This window comes from Triticum dicoccoides, chromosome 5B (genome assembly GCF_002162155.2).
Source record: "Triticum dicoccoides isolate Atlit2015 ecotype Zavitan chromosome 5B, WEW_v2.0, whole genome shotgun sequence".
Lineage (NCBI taxonomy): Eukaryota > Viridiplantae > Streptophyta > Magnoliopsida > Poales > Poaceae > Triticum > Triticum dicoccoides.
This window is the reverse complement of record NC_041389.1, coordinates 610,745,686-610,766,591: the sequence shown is the minus strand read 5'-3', so window position 1 is coordinate 610,766,591 and position 20,906 is coordinate 610,745,686.

Sequence of the window (20,906 nt, the reverse complement as noted above, 5' to 3'; positions counted from 1 at the left end):
CCCCCTTGATCACCAGATATCGCCTACTCTTCTCTATACTGCTTGCATTAGAATAGTGTAGCATGTTACTGCTTTCCGTTAATCCTATTCTGATGCATAGCCTGACATTGTTGCTACATCTGTTGATACCTTACCTGCAATCCTAAATACTTAGTATAGGATGCTAGTTTATCATTATTGGCCCTACATTCTTGTCGGTTTGCCTTGCTATACTATTGGGCCATGATCACTCGGGAGGTGATCACGGGTATATACTATACATACATACATACTATACAGATGGTGACTAAAGTCAGGTCAGCTCGAAGAGTACCCGCGAGTGATTCACGGATTGGGGGCTGAAAGGACCTTTGTCCCGACGGCCCTCTGTGTGGATCTTTGTGGCGGAGCGACAAGGCAGGTTGAGACCGCCTAGGAGAGAGGTGGGCCTGGCCCTGTTCGGCGTTCGCGGATACTTAACACGCTTAACGAGATCTTGGTATTTGATCTGAGTTGGCTACGAGCCTATACGCACTAACCAACTACGTGGGAAAGATATGGGCACTCGGCGTCGTGGTATCAGCCGAAGCACTTCGTGACGGCAGCGACTGAGTGGCGCGCGCCGGATTGGAACGTAAGCCTGCTCTTGTATTAAGGGGGCTAGTTCTGCTTTCGGCCGCGTACGCAACGTGCAGGTGTGCTATGGGCGATGGGCCCAGACCCCTGTGCGCTTAGGTTTAGACCGGCGTGCTGGCCTCTCTGTTGAGCCTAGGTTGGGCAGCGACGTGTTGATCTTCCGAGGCCGGGCATGACCCGGGAAAGTGTGTCTGGCCAAATGGGATCAAGCGTGTTGGGTAAGTTGGTGCACCCCTGCAGGGAAGTTAATCTATTCGAATAGCCGTGATCTTCGGTAACAGGACGACTTGGAGTTGTACCTTGACCTTATGACAACTAGAACCGGATACTTAATAAAACACACCCTTCCAAGTTCCACAGACAACCCGATGATCGCTTTTCCACAGGGCGACGAGGGGAGGATCGCCGGGTAGGATTATGCTATGCGATGCTACTGGAGATGCTACTTGGAGATGCTACTTGGAGGACTTCAATCTACTCTCTTCTACGTGCTGCGAGACGGAGGCTGCCAGAAGCGTAGTCTTCAATAGGACTAGCTATCCCCCTTTTATTCTGGCATTCTGCAGTTTAGTCCACCGATATGGCCTCCTTACACATATACCCATGCATATGTAGTGTAGTTCCTTGCTTGCGAGTACTTTGGATGAGTACTCACGGTTGCTTTCTCCCCCCTTTTTCCCCCTTTCCTTTCTTTCTGGTTGTCGCAACCAGATGCTGGAGTCCAGGAGTCAGACGCCACCGTCGACGACGACCCCTACTACACCAGAGGTGCCTACTACTACGTGCAGCCCGCTGACGACGACCAGGAGTAGTTAGGAGGATCCCAGGCAGGAGGCCTGCACTTCTTTCGATCTGTATCCCAGTTTGTGCTAGCCTTCTTAAGGCAAACTTGTTTAACTTATGCCTGTACTCAGATATTGTTGCTTCCGCTGACTCGTCTATGATAGAGCACTTGTATTCGAGCCCTCGAGGCCCCTGGCTTGTATTATGATGCTTGTATGACTTATTTATGTTTTAGAGTTGTGTTGTGATATCTTCCCGTGAGTCCCTGATCTTGATCGTACACGTTTGCGTGCATGATTAGTGTACGATTGAATCGGGGGCGTCACAGCAACTGGGCCCATGAACTGATAGAATTAGGCGGCAGGCTCTTCAACCATGTACGGGCTGTGCCTTCAAGCATCATGGTGAAGTACTTTGCACACGCGGTCTCATCCACATCCAGCATCTCCATTGACATCTCATAACTCTCTACCCACGCTTCTGGAGATAAATCCGCGGTGTAATTTCGCACCTTGCGCGGGCCCTTGAAGTCCTTGGGCAGGCGTACATTGCGTAAAGCGGGGACTAAACAGGGCACTCCCAAGCTAGATGCGACCCCTGGCCCGTTAGAGGTGGTAGGACAAACCGGTGTAAGCTGATCCGCCTCGTTCTGTGCTGCTAACTCGGCCTCCCTTCGTGCCCGGGCCCGGTCCACTACATCCTGAGCATCGTGAACACCACCGGCCGGGTTATTGCCATGGGCCGCTTCACGGCCCCGCGCATTGCTTGATATGGCCAGTTCATCCAGGCACCTACTATAGCTCCGGCTTGGACGAGGTGTGGAATGAATCCGATCGCGACTGTATGAATATGCCTCTTGTTGAATCAAAGCGGTCCGGAGAAGTTCCTTAACCCGGCGCGTCTCTATTGCTTGTGGAGAGTCTCCTTCGACCGGGATAGCTTCTAATCGCGCAGCAGCTGCGACAAGATTGTCCATAGGATTAGAATAATGACCCGGAAGTGTCTGGACCGGCGGAGGAATCACAATGTTCTGCAGAGGAGGTTCCATCAGGCGGGGTTGGACCATCGCTCCTGTCCCTGGTGCCTCGACCCGGTTTACCTCCAGGTGCCCTGGCGGATTACTGGTTCCAGCTCCCGGAGTGTGAAAGAGATTTCGAGGGTCGAACCCTAACGGCAGGCGTGATTTGTGCTTCCGCTTCAAGACCTCCTGTGATGCGTTCTGGTCGAGCATGAGCTTATAGGCCTGGGCGTCCAAAGCGGCCCGCTCTGCAGCCATCCTGTCCTTCTCTGCTGCCAGGTCGGCTTTGGCCTGTACGATCTGCTCTCTCACCTTTGCAATCTCCGCATCATGGGCCTCCTGATCCGTCGGATTGGCCTCTGCCATAAGTACCACTAGTGCGTCAAATAGGTCAGACAGAACTTGAACCGGTGGGGGCACAAGGCCTCCTGTCCTTGCTGCCGCTGTCGCTGCTGATCCGGAGAGCATTGCTACTGCGGTCGAAGAGTGATTCACCACCTGCGTGCCGGCCATGAATATTCCAACCCAGTTGATCTGATCTGGGGGTTCCGGAACACTGTCTCCATCGGAACAGCCCCTAATCTGGTCGTCTTGCAACTGGTACAATGATTTGGTAGCTCCGGTTGAGGACTCGTCGCCGGAATAGACGACGGTCTCGCTACCGTATTCTGACTCATCCTCATGCTCTCCTCTGTGGATGACTCCCACGAAGGCACGCCTCACAGCTGGTTTAACCTGGGTAGATCTAGCACGCTGAGCCGTCTCGACGAGGTCGGTGCGGATGTCCGGCTCAGGCCCAGGCTCACCAATCTTGCCGATAAAAACGTGTATGCCACCGAAGGGGACCCGGTACCCGTACTCGATCGAGCCGGCTTCGGGACCCCATCCTGCATCGTCGATGTAGAGCTTGCCGCGACGACTATTGGTCATCCGGCCCACAGCATAGCCTTCGAGTCCTTTGAGCTTGCCCTCCAAGATCATCAAACCGTCGTGCGATAGCCCCACGGTGGGTGCCAACTGTCGTGGATTTGTCACGGCAGATGTCCTTGTGAAAGGACTTAGTCGTGGAGCCATCGCTATGGGTTAACTTGAAGGGGTTAAAGCGGACACAAAGACAAAAGGGTTTATACTAATTCGGCCCCTTCGATGAAGGTAAAAGCCTACGTCTAGTTGTGATGGAATTGATGTGGTTTCGATGGCTAGGGAGCAAACAAGCTTCGCCTAGGCTCGAGTTGTTGTTGTCTGTCCTTGAACCGCCGCCGGGTCATCCCCTTATATACACGGGTGACGCCCATCGGTCCACAGATTCCCACACCGGTTCATACTTGTATCCCGGTTGGTCTCTCTCTTTTCCTAACTTACAATGCAAGTTTACATATCAAGCCGGTTTACGGCTACAGGTTCTAAACCGACTACAGGCCTTGGGCCTTCATCTGCTTAATCACCTTTAAACTACTAATGAAGCTAACCCGGCCCAGGTAGGCCGGTTCACGCCCAGTGGTAATATCCCCAACAGCAGCTGAACCAGTGAACCCTCGTACTCCTCTCCGCGCGGGGTTCCACTGCTGCGTCTTCCCCGGCTCTGCGTCGTCCCCTTCCTAGGCGTCGCCGTCGTCCACCGCCCTGGTGCTCTCTGCGCGGCATGGTCAACGTGGTCAACGACTGACTTCCATCGGAAGAGTACTGTATGTGGAGATGCTGACAGCTGGGTCCACGGCGGCCGCAAGGAAGTGCCTCCTTATTATGCGCAAAATAATTATTCCTCCACCTGAGAGCAGGGACCCACTAGACGGGCCACCTTATTTCGCGAAAAAAATGTTTCCCCCTGACTGCTGGGACCCACCGGCCGGGCCACCATATTTCGCGAAAAAACGTTCCCCCCGCTGTTAGCTCGGACCCACCGGAAGTGCCTCTTTATTACGCACAAAAAATGAATACTTCCCCTGCTAGCTGGGACTCACCTTGGTCGGAAGCTGACTTGTGGGCCTACTAAGTTGACAGGGACGGAGGGCTTTGTCAACTTAGTCAATATGAATGATTCTAGCTCCAGTGACCGTACGATGTCCATCCAACGGCCGTAGTGCTTCTTCAACATCTGGTCTTCTTGCTCCAATCGCCCAAAGTAGCGCCGGTCGTGCCGCCTGCTCCTGCCTCCCGTGGCTGGCTGTGCTGCCGCGGAGGCCTCACCGCCCCCTACTATTCCCACCTTAGGCCAGGCCCTGCGGCGACGGCAACCTCACACCGCAGCCGAACGAGTGAATACTCATACTCCTCTCCGCGTGGGCATCCACTGCCGCGTCTTCACCGGCTCCGTGTCGTCCCCTTCCTAGGCCTCGTCGTCGTCCACCGCGCTGGTGCTCTTGGCGCGGCGTGGTCAACGTGGTCAAGGAACGACTTCCATCGGACGTGGACTGTACGTCGAGAGGCTGGCAGCTCGGTCCACGGCTGCAGCAAGGAAGTGCCTCCTTATTACGCTAAAAATAATGATTCCTCCACCTGACAGCAGGGACCCACCGGACGGGCCACCGTATTTCATGAAAAAATGTTTCCCTCCTGACTGTTGGGACCAACCAGCTACACCTTCGCACGCAAGGAAGTGCGTCTGGGCAAAAAAAACCAAAACGATTCGACCCCATGACTGTTGGGACCCAACAGCTACACCTTCGCACGCAAGGAAGTGTGTGCTGCATCTTGAGCACTGCGTTGGATTTCCCTGAAGAGGAGAGGATGATGCAGTAAAGTAGCGTAAGTATTTCCCTCAGTTTTTGAGAACCAAGGTATCAATCCAGTAGGAGATCACGCACGAGTCCCTCGTACCTACACAAAATGATAGCTACTCGCAACCAACGCGATTAGGGGTTGTCGATCCCTTCACGGTTACTTACAAGGGTGAGATCTGATAGAGATGATAAATAATATTTTTGGTATTTTTGATATAGAGATGCAAAGTAAAAAGTAAAAGGCAAGGTAAAAACAAAGCAAGTAAATAAAGTAATGGAGATTGATATGACGAGAATAGACCCGGGTGCCATAGGTTTCACTAGTGGCTTCTCTCAAGAGCATAAGTATTCTACGGTGGGTGAACAAATTATTGTTGAGAAATTGATAGAAAAGCGAATAATTATGAGATTATCTAGGTATGATCATGTATATAGGCATCACGTCCAAGACAAGTAGATCGAAACGATTCTGCATCTACTACTATTACTCCACTCATCGACCGCTATCCAGCATGCATCTAGAGTATTAAGTAAAACAGAGTAACGCCTTAAGCAAGATGACATGATGTAGAGGGATAAATTCATGCAATATGATAAAAACCCCATCTTGTTATCCTCGATGGAAACAATACAATACGTGCCTTGCAACCCTTTCTGTCACTGGGTAAGGACACCGCAGGATTGAACGGAAAGCTAAACACTTCACCCATTGCAAGAACTACCAATCTAGTTGGCCAAACCAAACGGATAATTCGAAGAGACTTGAAGATATAACACAATCATACATAAAAGAATTCAGAGAAGAATCAAATATTGTTCATAGATAAGCTGGATCATAAACCCAAAATTCATCGGTCTCAACAAACACACCGCAAAAAGAAGATTACATCAAATAGATCTCCACAAGAGAGGGGGAGAACATTGTATTGAGATCCAAAAAGAGAGAAGAAGCCATCTAGCTAATAACTATGGACCCGAAGGTCTGAAGTAAACTACTCACACTTCATCGGAGAGGCTATGGTGTTGATGTAGAAGCTCTCCGTGGTAGATGCCCTCTCCAGCGGAGCTCCGGAACAGGGCCCAAGATGGGGTCTCGCGGATACAGAAGGTTGCGGCGGTGGAATTAGGTTTTTGGCTCCGTATCTGATCTGACGGGGGTACGTAGGTATATATAGGAGGAAGGAGTACGTCGGTGGAGCAACAGTGGGCCCACGAGGCAGGGGGCGTGCCCAGGGGGGCGCCCTCCTCCCACGTGACCGCCTCTGGCACTTCTTGGAGTAGGGTCCAAGTCTCCTGGATCACGTTTGGTGAGGAAATCACATTCCTGAAGGTTTTATTCCGTTTGGACTCCGTTTGATATTCTGTTTCTTCGAAATACTGATATAGGTAAAAAACAACAATTCTGGGCTGGGCCTCTGGTTAATAGGTTAGTCCCAATAATAATATAAAAGTGGAAAATAAAGCCCAATATAGTCCAAAACAGTAGACAAAGTAGCATGCAGTAATCAAAAATTATAGATATGTTGGAGACGTATCAAGCATCCACAAGCTTAATTCCTGCACGTCCTCGAGTAGGTAAATGATAAAAAAGAATTTTTGATGCGGAGTGATACTTTGGAATAATTTCAATGTAAATCTTCTTAATTGTGACATGAATATTCAGATCTGAAAGATTCAAGACAAAAGTTCATATTAACATAAAAGTAATAATACTTCAAGCATACAAATTAAAGCAATCATGTCTTCTCAAAATAGCATGGTTAAAGAAAGTTATCCCTACAAAATCATATAATCTGGCTACGCTCTATCTTCATCACACAAAGTATTTAATCATGCACAACCCCGATGACGAGCCAAGCAATTGTTTCATACTTTAGAAATTTCAAACTTTTTCAACTTTCACGCAATACATGAGCGCGAGCCATGGACATAGCACTATAGGTGGAATAGAATGGTGGTTGTGGAGAAGACAAAAAAGGAGAAGATAGTCTCACATCAACTAGGCGTATCAACGGGATATGGAGGTGCCCATTGATAGATATCAATGTGAGTGAGTAGGGATTGCCATGCAACGGATGCACTAGAGCTATAAGTATATGAAAGCTCAACAAAAGAAACTAAGTGGGTGTGCATCCAACTTGCTCACTTACGAAGACCTAGGGCACTTTTGAGGAAGCCCATCATTGGAATATACAAGCCATGTTCTATAATGAAAAATTCCCACTAGTAAATGAAAGTGACAACATATGAGACTCTCTATCATGAAGATCATGGTGCTATTTTAAAGCACAAGTGTGGAAAAAGGATAGTAGCATTGTCCCTTCTCTCTTTTTCTCTCATATTATTTTCTTTTTTTTCTTTCTTTTCTTTATTTTGGTGGGCTTCTTTGGCCTCTCTTTTTTATTTGGGCTTCTTTGGCCTCTTTTATTTTTCATATAGTCCGGAGTCTCATCCCGACTTATGGGGGAATCATAGTCTCCATCATCCTTTTCTCACTGGGACAATGCTCTGATAATGATGATCAACACACTTTTATTTTTCTTACAACTCAACAATTACAACTCGATACTTAGAACAAGATATGACTCTATATGAATGCCTCCGACGGTGTACCGGGATATGCAATGAATCAAGAGTGACATGTATGAAAATTATGAAGGTGGCCTTGCCACAAATACAATGTTAACTACTTGTTCATGCAAAAAGCAATATGACAAAAGTAATGTGTGTCATATGAATGGAACGGTAGAAAGTTGCATGGCAATATATCTCGGAATGGCTATGGAAATGCCATGATAGGTAGGTATGGTGGCTGTTTTGAGGAAGGTATATGGAGGGTGTATGATACCGGTGAAAAGTGCGCGGTATTAGAGGGGCTAGCAATGGTGGACGGGTGAGAGTGCGTATAATACATGGACTCAACATTAATCAAAAGAACCCATGCACTTATTGCAAAAAAATTAGAAGTCATCAAAAACCAAAGCATTAAACGCATACTCCTAGGGGGATATATTGGTAGGAAAAGACCATCGCTCGTCCCCGACTGCCACTCATAAGGAAGACAATCAATAAATAATATCGTGCTCCGACTTCATCACAAGCGCTTCACCATTTGTGCATGCTACGGGAATCACAAACTTCAACACAAGCATTCTTTAAATTCATAATCACCCCAACTAGCATTGCTTTGATATTATCACCTCCATATCTCAAAACAGTTATCAAGCATCAAACTTATCTTAGTATTTAACTCACTCAAAAGAAAGTTTCACATATCTTGAATACCAAGTATATTAACATTAAGCAAATTACCATGCTATCAATAACTCTCAAAATAATCTAAGTGAAGCATGAGAGATCAATAGTTTCTTTAAAACAAATCCACTACCGTGCTCTTAAAAGATCTAAGTGAAGCACTAGAGCAAAAATTATCACGCTCAAAAAATATAAGTGAAGCGCTATGAGCAAAAACTATCAAGCCCAAAAGATATAAGTGAAGCACTATGAGCAAAAACTATCAAGCTCGAAAGATATAAGTGAAGCACAATGAGCAAAACTATCAAGCTCAAAAGATATAAGTGAAGTACATAGAGTATTCTAGCAAATTCCAAATCATGTATGGCTCTCTCAAAAGGTGTGTACAGCAAGGATGATTGTGGCAAACTAACAAGCAAAGACACAAATAATACAAGACACTCCAAGCAAAACACATGACATGTAGTGGATAAAAATATAGCTCCAAGTAAATTACCGATGGAATTGGACGAAAGAGGGGATGCCTTCCGGGGCATCCCCAAGCTTTGACTTTTTGGTGTCCTAGGATTATCTTGGGTGTGCCATGGGTATCCCCAATCTTAGGCTCTTGCCACTCTTTGTTCCATAATCCATCAAAAGAATTCACCCAAAACTTGAAAACTTCACAACACAAAACTCAATAGAAATCTCGTGAGCTCCGTTAGTGAAAGAAAACAAAAGACTACTTCAAGGTACTGTAATGAACTCATTATTTATTCATATTTTTGTTAAACCTACTGTATTCCAACTTCCTTATGGTTTATAAACTAATTTATTAGCCATAGATACATTGAAATAAGCAAACAACACACGAAAAACAGAATCTGTCAAAAACAGAACAGTCTATAGCAATCTCTAACTAACGCAAACTTATGGAACTCTAAAACTTATACCAAAATAGGACGTACTGGAATTTTCTTTTATTGATCATCAGCAAAAAGAATAAATGCAAAATCACGTTCCTGTGATTTATTGATTTTTTTCTCGTGAGCACAAAGTTTTTGTTTTTCAGCAGAATCAAATCAACTATCATCATAGCTTATCCTATAGGTTCTACTTGGCACAAACACTAATTAGAAAATAAAACCACATCTAAACAGAAAGTAGAAACAAAATTTAACACTAAATAGGAACAAAAACAAAGAACACAAAATAAAATTGGGTTGCCTCCCAACAAGCGCTATCGTTTAACGCCCATAGCTAGGCATAAAAGCGAAGATATATCTAAGTTTTGCCATCTTTGGTAGGCAATCCATAAGTGGACCTCATGATAGATTCATATGGTAGTTTTCTTTTCTTTCTAGGGAAGTGTTCCATACCCTTTCTCAAGGGAAATTGGAATCTAATATTCCCTTCCTTCATATCAATAATCGCACCAATCGTTCTAAGGAAAGGTCTACCAAGAATAATAGGACATGAAGGATTGCAACTATATCAAGAACGATAAAATCTACGGGCACATAATTCCTATTGGCAACAATAAGAACATCATTAATTCTTCCCATAGGCTTTTTAATAGTGGAATCCGCAAGATGCAAGTTTAGAGAGCAATTATCAAAGTCACGGAAATCTAGCAAATCACACAAAGTTTTGGGAATAGTGGAGACACTAGCACCCAAATCACACAAGGCATGAAACTCATAATCTTTAATTTTAATTTTTATAGTAGGTTCCCACTCATCATAGAGTTTTCTAGGGATAGAAATTTTCAACTCAAGTTTTTCTTCATAAGATTGCATCAAGGCATCAACAATGTGTTCGGTAAAGGCCTTATTTTGACTGTAAGCATGAGGAGGATCTAGCACGGATTGCAACAAGGAAATACAACCAATCAAAGATCAATTTTCATAATTAAATTCCTTGAGATCCAAAATAATGGGTTTAGCAAAATCAAGATTTTTATTTCTTTCAATCCCACTTTCACCATTTTCATCATCGAGATCTAGAAACTCAGAATTCTTAGGACGCCTTCTAGGTAAAGGAAGATCATATTCAGTTTCATCAAGATTCATATTGCAAAACAAGGATTTAATAGGGGACACATCAATAACTTTTAGATCTTCATCTTGATTTTCATAGGAATCGGAAGAACACGCTTTAATAAAGGCATCTTTGGAAGCACGCATCCTAGCGGTTCTTTCCGTGCACTCATCAATGGAAATTATCATAGCTTTGAGAGACTCATTGATATCATGCTTAGGAGGAATAGATCTAAGCTTTAAAGAATCAATTTCAAGAGAAATTCTTTCAATGTTCCTAGCCAAATCATCAACTTTAAGCAATTTTTCTTCAAGCAAAGCATTAAAATTCTTTTGTGAATTCATAAACTCTTTAACACTACTCTCAAATTCAGAGGGCATCTTATTAAAATTTCCATAGGAGTTGTTGTCGGAATTTCCATAATTATTAGAAGGGTTACTAGGATAAGGCCTAGGATTAAAATTCCCCCTATACACACTATTTCCAAAACTATTCCTTCCAACAAAATTCACATCCATAGATTCATTATTATTCTCAATCAAAGTAGATAAAGGAAAATCATTGGGATCAAGAGAAGTATTTTTAGTAGCAAACATCTTCATAAGTTTATCCATCTTTTCACTCAAACCATTGATTTCCTCTATAGCATGCACTTTTTTACTAGAAGTTCTTTCGGTATGCCATTGAGAATAATTAGCCATAATATTTTCAAGCAATTTTGTAGCATCTCCTAATGTAATTTCCATAAACGTGCCTCCCGCGGCCGAGTCTAAAAGATTTCTAGAAGCAAAATTTAATCTGGCATAAATTTTTTGTATGATCATCCATAAATTCAAACCATGAGTAGGGCAATTGCGAAGCATCAATTTCATTCTTTCCCAAGATTGGGCAACATGCTCATGATCAAGTTGTTTAAAATTCATAATATCGTTCCTAAGAGTGATAATCTTAGCAGGAGGAAAATACTTAGAGATAAAAGCATCTTTGCACTTGTTCAAAGAATCAATACTATTTTTAGGCAAAGATGAAAACCAAACTTTAGCACGATCTCTAAGTGAAAACGGAAATAACTTCAATTTGACAATATTGTTATCCATATCTTTCTTCTTTTGCGTATCACGCAAATCAACAAAATTGTTTAGATGAGTAGCGGCATCTTCACTAGGAAGGCTGGCGAATTGATCTTTCATAACAAGACTCAGCAAAGCGGTATTGATTTCACAAGACTCATCATTATTAAGAGGAGCAATGGGAGTACTAAGGAAAACATTATTATTGGTATTCGAGAAATCACACAATTTGGTATTATCTTGCGCCATGGCAACAAGTAATCCAACACACAAGCAAAGGCAAACGAGAAAAAGGAGAAAGAGAAAGAGAGGAGGAGATTGGGAAAGAGAGGGCAAATAAAACGGCAAGGGTGAAGTGGGGGAGAGGAAAACGAGAGGCAAATAATGTAATGCGAGAGATAGGGATTGTGATGGGTACTTGGTATGGTTGACTTTTGCGCAAACTCCCCGGCAACGGCGCCAGAAATTCTTCTTTCTACCTCTTGAGCACTGTGTTGGATTTCCCTGAAGAGGAGAGGATGATGCAGTAAAGTAGCGTAAGTATTTCCCTTAGTTTTTGAGAACTAAGGTATCAATCCAGTAGGAGATCACACACGAGTTCCTCGTACCTACACAAAACGATAGCTACTCGCAACCAACGCGATTAGGGGTTGTCAATCCCTTCACGGTTACTTACAAGGGTGAGATCTGATAGAGATGATAAATAATATTTTTGGTATTTTTGATATAGAGATGCAAAGTAAAAATTAAAAGGAAAGGTAAAAACAAAGCAAGTAAATAAAGTAATGGAGATTGACATGATGAGAATAGAACCGGGGGCCATAGGTTTCACTAGTGGCTTCTCTCAAGAGCATAAGTATTCTACGGTGGGTGAACAAATTACTGTTGAGCAATTGATAGAAAAGCGAATAATTATGAGATTATCTAGGTATGATCATGTATATAGGCATCACGTCCAAGACAAGTAGATCGAAATGATTCTGCATCTACTACTATTACTCCACTCATCGACCGCTATCCAGCATGCATCTAGAGTATTAAGTAAAACAAAGTAACGCCTTAAGCAAGATAACATGATGTAGAGGGATAATCTCATGCAATATGATAAAAGCCCATCTTGTTATCCTCGATGGCAACAATACAATACGTGCCTTGCAACCCTTTCTGTCACTGGGTAAGGACACCGCAAGATTGAACCCAAAGCTAAACACTTCTCCCATTACAAGAACTACCAATCTATTTGGCCAAACCAAACGGATAATTCGAAGAGACTTGCAAAGATAACTCAATCATACATAAAAGAATTCATAGAAGAATCAAATATTGTTCATAGATAAGCTGGATCATAAACCCACAATTCATCGGTCTCAACAAACACACCACAAAAAGAAGATTACATCGAATAGATCTCCACAAGAGAGGGGGAGAACATTGTATTGAGATCCAAAAAGAGAGAAGAAGACATCTAGCTAATAACTATGGACCCAAAGGTCTAAAGTAAACTACTCACACTTCATCGGAGAGGCTATGGTGTTGATGTAGAAGCCCTCCGTGGTAGATGCCCTCTTCGGCGGAGCTCCGGAATAGGCCCCAAGATGGGATCTCGCGGATACAGAAGGTTGCGGCGGTGGAATTAGGTTTTTGGCTCCATATCTGATCTGACGGGGGTACGTAGGTATATATAGGAGGAAGGAGTACGTCGATGGAGCAACAGGGGGCCCACGTGGCAGGGGGGCGCGCCCAGGGGGGCGCCTTCCACCCTCGTGACCGCCTCTGGCACTTCTTGGAGTAGGGTCCAAGTCTCCTGGATCACGTTCGGTGAGGAAATCACGTTCCCGAAGGTTTTATTCCGTTTGGACTCCGTTTGATATTCTGTTTCTTCGAAATACTGTAATAGGCAAAAAAACAGCAATTCTGGGTTGGGCCTCCGGTTAATAGGTTAGTCCCAATAATAATATAAAAGTGGAAAATAAACCCCAATATAGTCCAAAACAGTAGACAAAGTAGCATGGAGTAATTAAAAATTATTGATACGTTGGAGACGTATTAGTGCGTCCGGGCAGAAAAACAAAAACAAAATGATTCGCCCCCCCTGACTGCTGGGACCCACCAGCTACATTTCGCAGGCAAGGAAGTGCCTGACAGTCGGGACCCACCTGGTCGCGAACGTGTACGTACATACTGGTCGATGTAGAGGCGCGCACGTAGCATGTACACATACGTACAGCGGCCAGGGTGCAAGAAAGAAAATACAACCACGTATGTGTACATACGGGCGGGGTCTCGAAAGCTTAGTCGCGCATACATACGGGGAGGGCTCGTGTTCATGGGGAGGCAACGGAATGCGTCGTGTTCACTTGGAGGCAACGGAATGCGTCGTGTTCATGGGGAGCCAACGGAATGCATCATGTTCATCGGGAGGCAACGGAATGCATGGGAGCCAACCGGCTTGGACGGAACAGGCGATGGAAACGAGGCCTGGCGTACCGCAGAATGGAGGAAACGGACCTCCTACGGTCGAAACGGGGGTCCTATTGATCGAGAGGGGTGTGGCGTACCGCAAAACGGAGGAAACGGACCTCCTACGGTCGAAACGGGGGTCCTGTTCATCGGGAGGGGTGTGGCGTACCGCAAAACGAAGGAAACGGGACCTCCTACGGTCGAAACGGGGGTCCTGTTCATCAGGGGGGGTGTGGCGTACCACAAAACGGACGAAGCAGACTTGTGTTGGAGCGCTACGGTCGAAACGGGGGTCCTTTTCATCGGGAGGGGTGTGGCATACCGCAAAACAGGACTCCACGGGATACTGTTCATCTCCATCGTCGACCTCCTCCAGCCTCCACGGGCTACCGTCGACCTCCTCTAGCCTCCACCGCGCGCTACTCCACCGACTACTGTTCAACCACCCCTCCACCGTCTACTGCTCATCCAGCCCTCCACCTTCTACTGTTCATCCAGCCCTCCACACCACGGGGTCCTGTTCAACCACCCCTCCACGACCACCCCTCCACCGTCTACTGTTCATCCAGCCCTAAACACCACGGGGTCCTGTTCATCTAGAGGCAACGCCACCGCTCACTGTTCATCCACCCCCCCCACAACACTCACTGTTCATCCAATCGATCAGCTTCAGTTAGCAGCAGTAGCAAAGGAATCGCTCCATCGGGTTCAGTAACGCGTAGCCTGCAGTGCAATCGCTCGGGTTCAGTTAGAGCCCAACGCCTTACTCGGGTTCAGTTAGAGCCAACGCCTCGCACACACGCGCGTACGTGTACGAGAGAAAGGTGCATCGCTCGGCCCCCGACCTCCCATCGTAACCGGCAACTCCCCGAAATTTTCCTCCCCCTTGCTTCTACCACGGTTTTTTCTGTCATGGACGGCCCAAAGAATGTCATGCAGTTGCGTCTCCGGCCCGCCCAGGACGAAAAGCCCATTTTCTGTCATGATTTTTTGTCATAGAAGTAGGAGCCCACCACATCTATGATGATACCGGGTTTTGTCACAATTATCGTCATAGAAGTGTCATATGTATGACAGGAAAAAATTTCGTTCGTCCCAAAATGTCACGGATGTGTCTTTTTTTTGTAGTGCGGAGTACTGCCTCTCCATCATCACCACGTCGTCGTGCTGCTGCTGGAGCTTTCTTCCTCAACCTCTCCCTCCTCCTTGCTGGATCAAGGCGCGGGAGACGTCTCCTCTCTGTACGTGTGTTGAACGCGGAGGTGCCGTCCGTTCGGTGCTAGGATCTTTGGTGTTTTGGATCACGACGAGTACGACTCCATCAACCCCGTTCTCTTGAACGCTTCCGCTCGCAATCTACAAGGGTATGTAGATTCACTCCTCTCTCTCGTTGCTAGATGACTCCATAGATTGATCTTGGTGATGCGTAGAAATTTTTTATTTTCTGCAACGATTTCCAACAGTGAGTGCTTGAAGGTATATCTTTAGATCTTGCAATCGAATCTTTTTGTTTCTTGTTTTATCACTAGTTTAGTCTATAAAAGAAAACTAAAAAAAGGAATTGATTTTGTCTCATACGCTTCATCTTTTTAATATCTTTCATGAGTATGATGAAAAGGAAAATTGTGCTCAAGTGCCAGAAGAAGAAATCTATAAAATGTTTTGCATGAAATCTTTGAATGATGAGCATGATTGCAATGTTGTTGGTATGAATTCCTTGAATATCCATGATGCTAATGATATGCAAAACCACAAGCTTGGGGATGCTATGTTTGATGAATATGATATCTTTTTCCCCCAAGTTTTGATTAGAATATTTATTATGATGAAAGCATGCCTCCTGTTTATGATGATTATAATGATGAAAGTGGGTTTGGAAGAGTGTCAACTTTAGGTAGTATTGATCCCACTATTTTGGAGGATGTTGAATCTTATTGTGATGAATATGAAAGTGGATTTGGAAGAGTGTCAACTTTATTTAGTGATGATTCCACTATCTTGGAAGAGGTTTCAATCGATTATGATGAGAACAAAGTTGCTACTTATGATGATTATTGTGATGAAACTTATGCTATAAAAAGTAGTGATGATTATATTTATAAAACTTGTCATGATTATGATTACCCTTTTTCTGAACATTACTCTTTTAATGTGGAAACAATTTACAGTATTCAAGTGTTTTATGATACTCCCACTATTCCGAATAAGAAGAATTTTGCTTGTGTGGAGAGCAATAAATTTTCTATGCTTGTAGATCATGAAAAGAATGCTTTAGGTGCTGGTTATATTGTTGAATTAATTCATGATGCTACTGAAAATTATTATGAGGGAGGAATATATGCTTGTAGGAATTGTAATAATATCAAGTTTCCTCTCTATGTGTTGAAAACTTTGAAGCTATGCTTGTTGTACCTCCCTATGCTAGTTGATTATTGTTCCCATAAGTTGTTTTCTCACAAAATCCCTATGCATAGGAAGTGGGTGATACTTAAATGTGCTATTCATATTCTTCATGATGCTCACTTTATGTTTCAATTCTTATCCTTTATGTGAGCAGCATGGTCATCATCATGCCTAGCTAGAAAGGCATTAAAGAAAAGCGCTTGTTGGGAGGCAACCCAATTTATTTTTGTTCCTTTCTTTTTGTTCCTGTTTAGTAATAAATAATTCATATAGCCTTTGGTTAGATGTGGTTTCATGTTGTAATTAGTGTTTGTGCCAAGCAGAACCTTTGGGAAGACTTGGGTGAAGTCTTTGTGATCTTGCTGTAAAAAACAGAAACTTTAGCACTCATGAAAATAGCTGCCATTTTTTACTGGAGACTGCTTTTAGGTTGATTATTTTTTAATATGATTAATAGAAAAATTTCTCAGGTCCACCAATTTATTTCAGAATTTTTGGAGTTCCAAAAGTATACGTTTGATACAGATTACTACAGACTGTTCTGTTTTTGACAGATTCTGTTTTCATTGTGTTGTTTGCTTATTTTGATGAATCTATGAGTAGTATAGAAGGGTATGAACCATAGAGAAGTTGGAATACAGTAGGTTTAATACCAATATAAGTAAAGAATGAGTTCATTACAGTACCAAAGTGGTGATTTATTTTCTTATACTAACGGAGCTTACGAGTTTTGTTTTGAGTTTCGTGTGGTTGAAGTTTTCAAGTTTTGGGTAAAGATTCGATGGACTATGGAATAAGAAGTGGTAAGAGCCAAAGCTTGCGGATGCCCAAGGCACCCAAAGGTAATATTCAAGGATAACCAAGAGCCTAAGCTTGGGGATGCCCTGGATGGCATCCCCTCTTTCGTCTTCGTTCATCGGTAACTTTACTTGGAGCTATATTTTTATTCGCCACATGATATGTGTTTTGCTTGGAGCGTCAATTTGTTTTGTTAGTATTTGCTTTCTGTTATTGAGAATAATGTTTTGCATCTCTATTTTCAATAAAAATGTCAAGGATATCATTTACCATGCTTATTTTGCAAGTATACATGTTGCTGTTTCAAAACAGAAACTTTACCGCTGTTGCAAAAATTCCCTAGGAAAGTAAGGGAGTGATATAATGTTGAATCTTTTTGAATATTGAGCTCTGATAAATCTTATACAGCATATTATTTTTCTTATAATTTTTGGATTTAGGGAAGTATGATGAATCTTGCATTCTTTACAGGCTATACTGTTTTGGCAGATTGCTGTTATGCTTGCATTGTTTGCATATGTTTGCTTGTTTAATGATTCTATTTGAGGATAGGAGTGTTAAATATGCAGAGACATTTAGTATGCAATGTTGAATAATAATGTTAGTAATTTGTTACAGTAGAAAATTATAAGGTTTTTGCTTTGTTTTATACTAACTTATCTCACGAGTTCCTGTTGAGTTTGGTGTGAATGAAGCTTTCGAGATTTAGGAAACCGAGATATAAAAGGAATCAAGGAGACACAAAAGCTCAAGATTGGGGATGCCCAAGGACCCCAAGATAATATTTCAAGAAGTCTCAAGCATCTAAGCTTGGGGATGCCCCGGTAGGCATCCCACCTTTCTTGTTCAACAATTATTAGTTAGTATCGGTTGAACCTAAGTTTGTGCTTCTTCACATGAGTTGTGCTATCCTTGAAATGTCATTTTGTTTTGTCTTGCTTGCTTTCTGAATACAATACCAAGATATGAAATTCTTAAATGAGAGAGAATCTTCACATGGCTACATAATTATTTAACTACTCATTGATCTTCACTTATATCTTTTTGGAGTAGTTTGTCATTTACTCATGTGCTTCACTTATATCCTATGAGTAAATGGTTGAATGAGTTGAATGTCATAAATCTGAAATTATATATGTTTCATTAGCTTATGCCATGGGGAGTAATGACTTCACATATAACAAGTAGAGGTTGTAAATTTATTGGAGGTTAGCAAGCATTGTATTGGTCATTTGAACAATTCATGAAAGAATGTTGAAGGAAGAGAGATTTCACATATAAATATATTATCATGGACATCTTTTATAATTGTGAGAACTCATTAAGTATGACATGCTAAAGAGTTGATGTTGGACAAGGAAGACAACGTAATGGGTTATGTTTTCTCACATCTCAGTTAAAGTATATTGTTATGGATCATTCAAACATGTTGAGCATGCCTTCCCCCCTCATGCTAGCCAAAAATTCCTAGCACCAAGTAGAGATACTACTTGTGCTTCCAAATATCCTTAAACCCAGTTTTGCCATGAGAGTGTACCATATCTACCTATGGATTGAGTAAGATCCTTCAAGTAAGTTGTCATCGGTGCAAGCAATAAAAATTGCTCTCTAAATATGCAGGACTTATTAGTGTAGAGAAAATAAGCTTTGTACGACCTTGTTATGGAAGCCTTAAAAGCGACGGACTGTATAATAAAGGTCCATATACAAGTGGCAATATAAAGTGACGTTCTTTCGCATTAAGATTTTGTGTATCCAACACTAAAAGCGCATGCCAACCTTTGCTTCCCTCTGCGGAGGGCCTATCTTTTACTTTATGTCTTTTACCTTATGCAATAGTTAAGGTGATCTTCACCTTTCCCTTTTTCATTTTATCCTTTGGCAAGCACTTTGTGTTGGGGTGATCCTGATATATATATCCAATTGGATGTAAGTTAGCATGAATTATTATTGTTGACATCACCCAAAGGTGAATACGTTGGGAGGCAAAATTATAAGCCTCTATCTTTCTCAGTGTCCGATTAAAACTCCATAACCACAAGTATTGCGTGAGTGTTAAAAATTGTAGAAGACTATATGATAGTTGAGTATGTGGAGTTTACTAAATCAAAGCTCTGACATAGACCCTTCCTAAAAATAAGATGAATTGCAATTGTTTGATGACTAAGAATGAAGTTTGCTAGTTTTTAAGAAAGTTTATGGTCTATGCTTTAACATGTGAATAGCTTGTTACTTGATCATGAAAAGTTTTATGAGATGAACCACTATTATGACATATAAACATGCTAGAAAAGGTGATTGAAATTATCATTGATCAAACTTGTGCACCTGCTAGCATTCACACTTCATAAATTATTTCTTTTATCATTTACCTACTCGAGGACGAGCAGGAATTAAGCTTCGGGATGCTGATATGTCTCCAACGTATCTATAATTTATGAAGCATTCACGCTATTTTATTATCTGTTTTGGACGATTACGGGCTTTATTCTACACTTTTATATTACTTTTGGGACTAACCTACTAACCGGAGGCCCAACCCATATTGCTGTTTTCTGGTCTATTTCAGTGTTTTGAAGAAAAGGAATATCAAACGGAGTCTAAACGGAATGAAACCTTCAGGAGCGTGATTTTCGGGAAGAATATCATCCGGGAGACTTGGAGTTCACGTCAGAAGAGCCTTGAGGAGGCCAGGAGATAGGAGGGCCCCCCCCCTACTGGGCGTGCCCCTGTCTCCAGGGCCCCTTGAGCACCCCCAACCGACTTCTTTCACCTATATAATCCCACATATCCTAAAAACATCGATAACAAAGATAGATTGGGAGTTCCGCCACCCCAATCCTCTGTAGCCACCAAAAGTCAATCAGGACCCTGTTCCGGCACCCTGCCGGAGGGGGATCCATCACCGGTGTCCATATTCATCATCTCGACGCTCTCCATGACGAGGAGGGAGTAGTTCACCCTCGGGGCTGAGGGTATGTACCAGTAGCTATGTGTTTGATCTCTCTCTCTCGTGTTCTCTCTATGGCACGATCTTGATGTATCGCGAGCTTTGCTATTATAGTTGGATCTTATGATGTTTCTCCCCCCCTACTCTCTTGTAATGGATTGAGTTTTCCCTTTGAAGTTATCTTGTCGGATTGAGTCTTTAAGGATTTGAGAACACTTGATGTATGTCTTGCCGTGCTTATCTGTGCTGACAATGGGATATCACGTGATCCACTTGATGTATGTTTTGGTGATCAACTTGCGGGTTCCGCCCATAAACCTATGCATAAGGGTTGGCACACGTTTTCGTCTTGACTCTCCGGTAGAAACTTTGGGGCACTCTTTGAAGTACTTTGTGTTGGTTGAATAGATGAATCTGAGATTGTGTGATGCATATCGTATAATCATGCCCATGGATACTTGAGGTGACAATGGAGTATCTAGGTGACATTAGGGTTTTGGTTTATTTGTGTCTTAAGGTGTTATTCTAGTATGAACTCTATGATAGATTGAACGGAAAGAATAGCTTCATGTTATTTTACTACGAACTCTTGAATCGATAGAACAGAAAGGATAACTTTGAGGTGGTTTCGTACCCTACCATAATCTCTTCGTTTGTTCTCCGCAATTAGTGGATTTGGAGTGACTCTTTGTTGCATGTTGAGGGATTGTTATATGATATATCTATGTTATTATTGTTGAGAGAACTTGCACTAGTGAAAGTATGAACCTTAGGCCTTGTTTCCTACCATTGCAATACCGTTTACGCTCACTTTT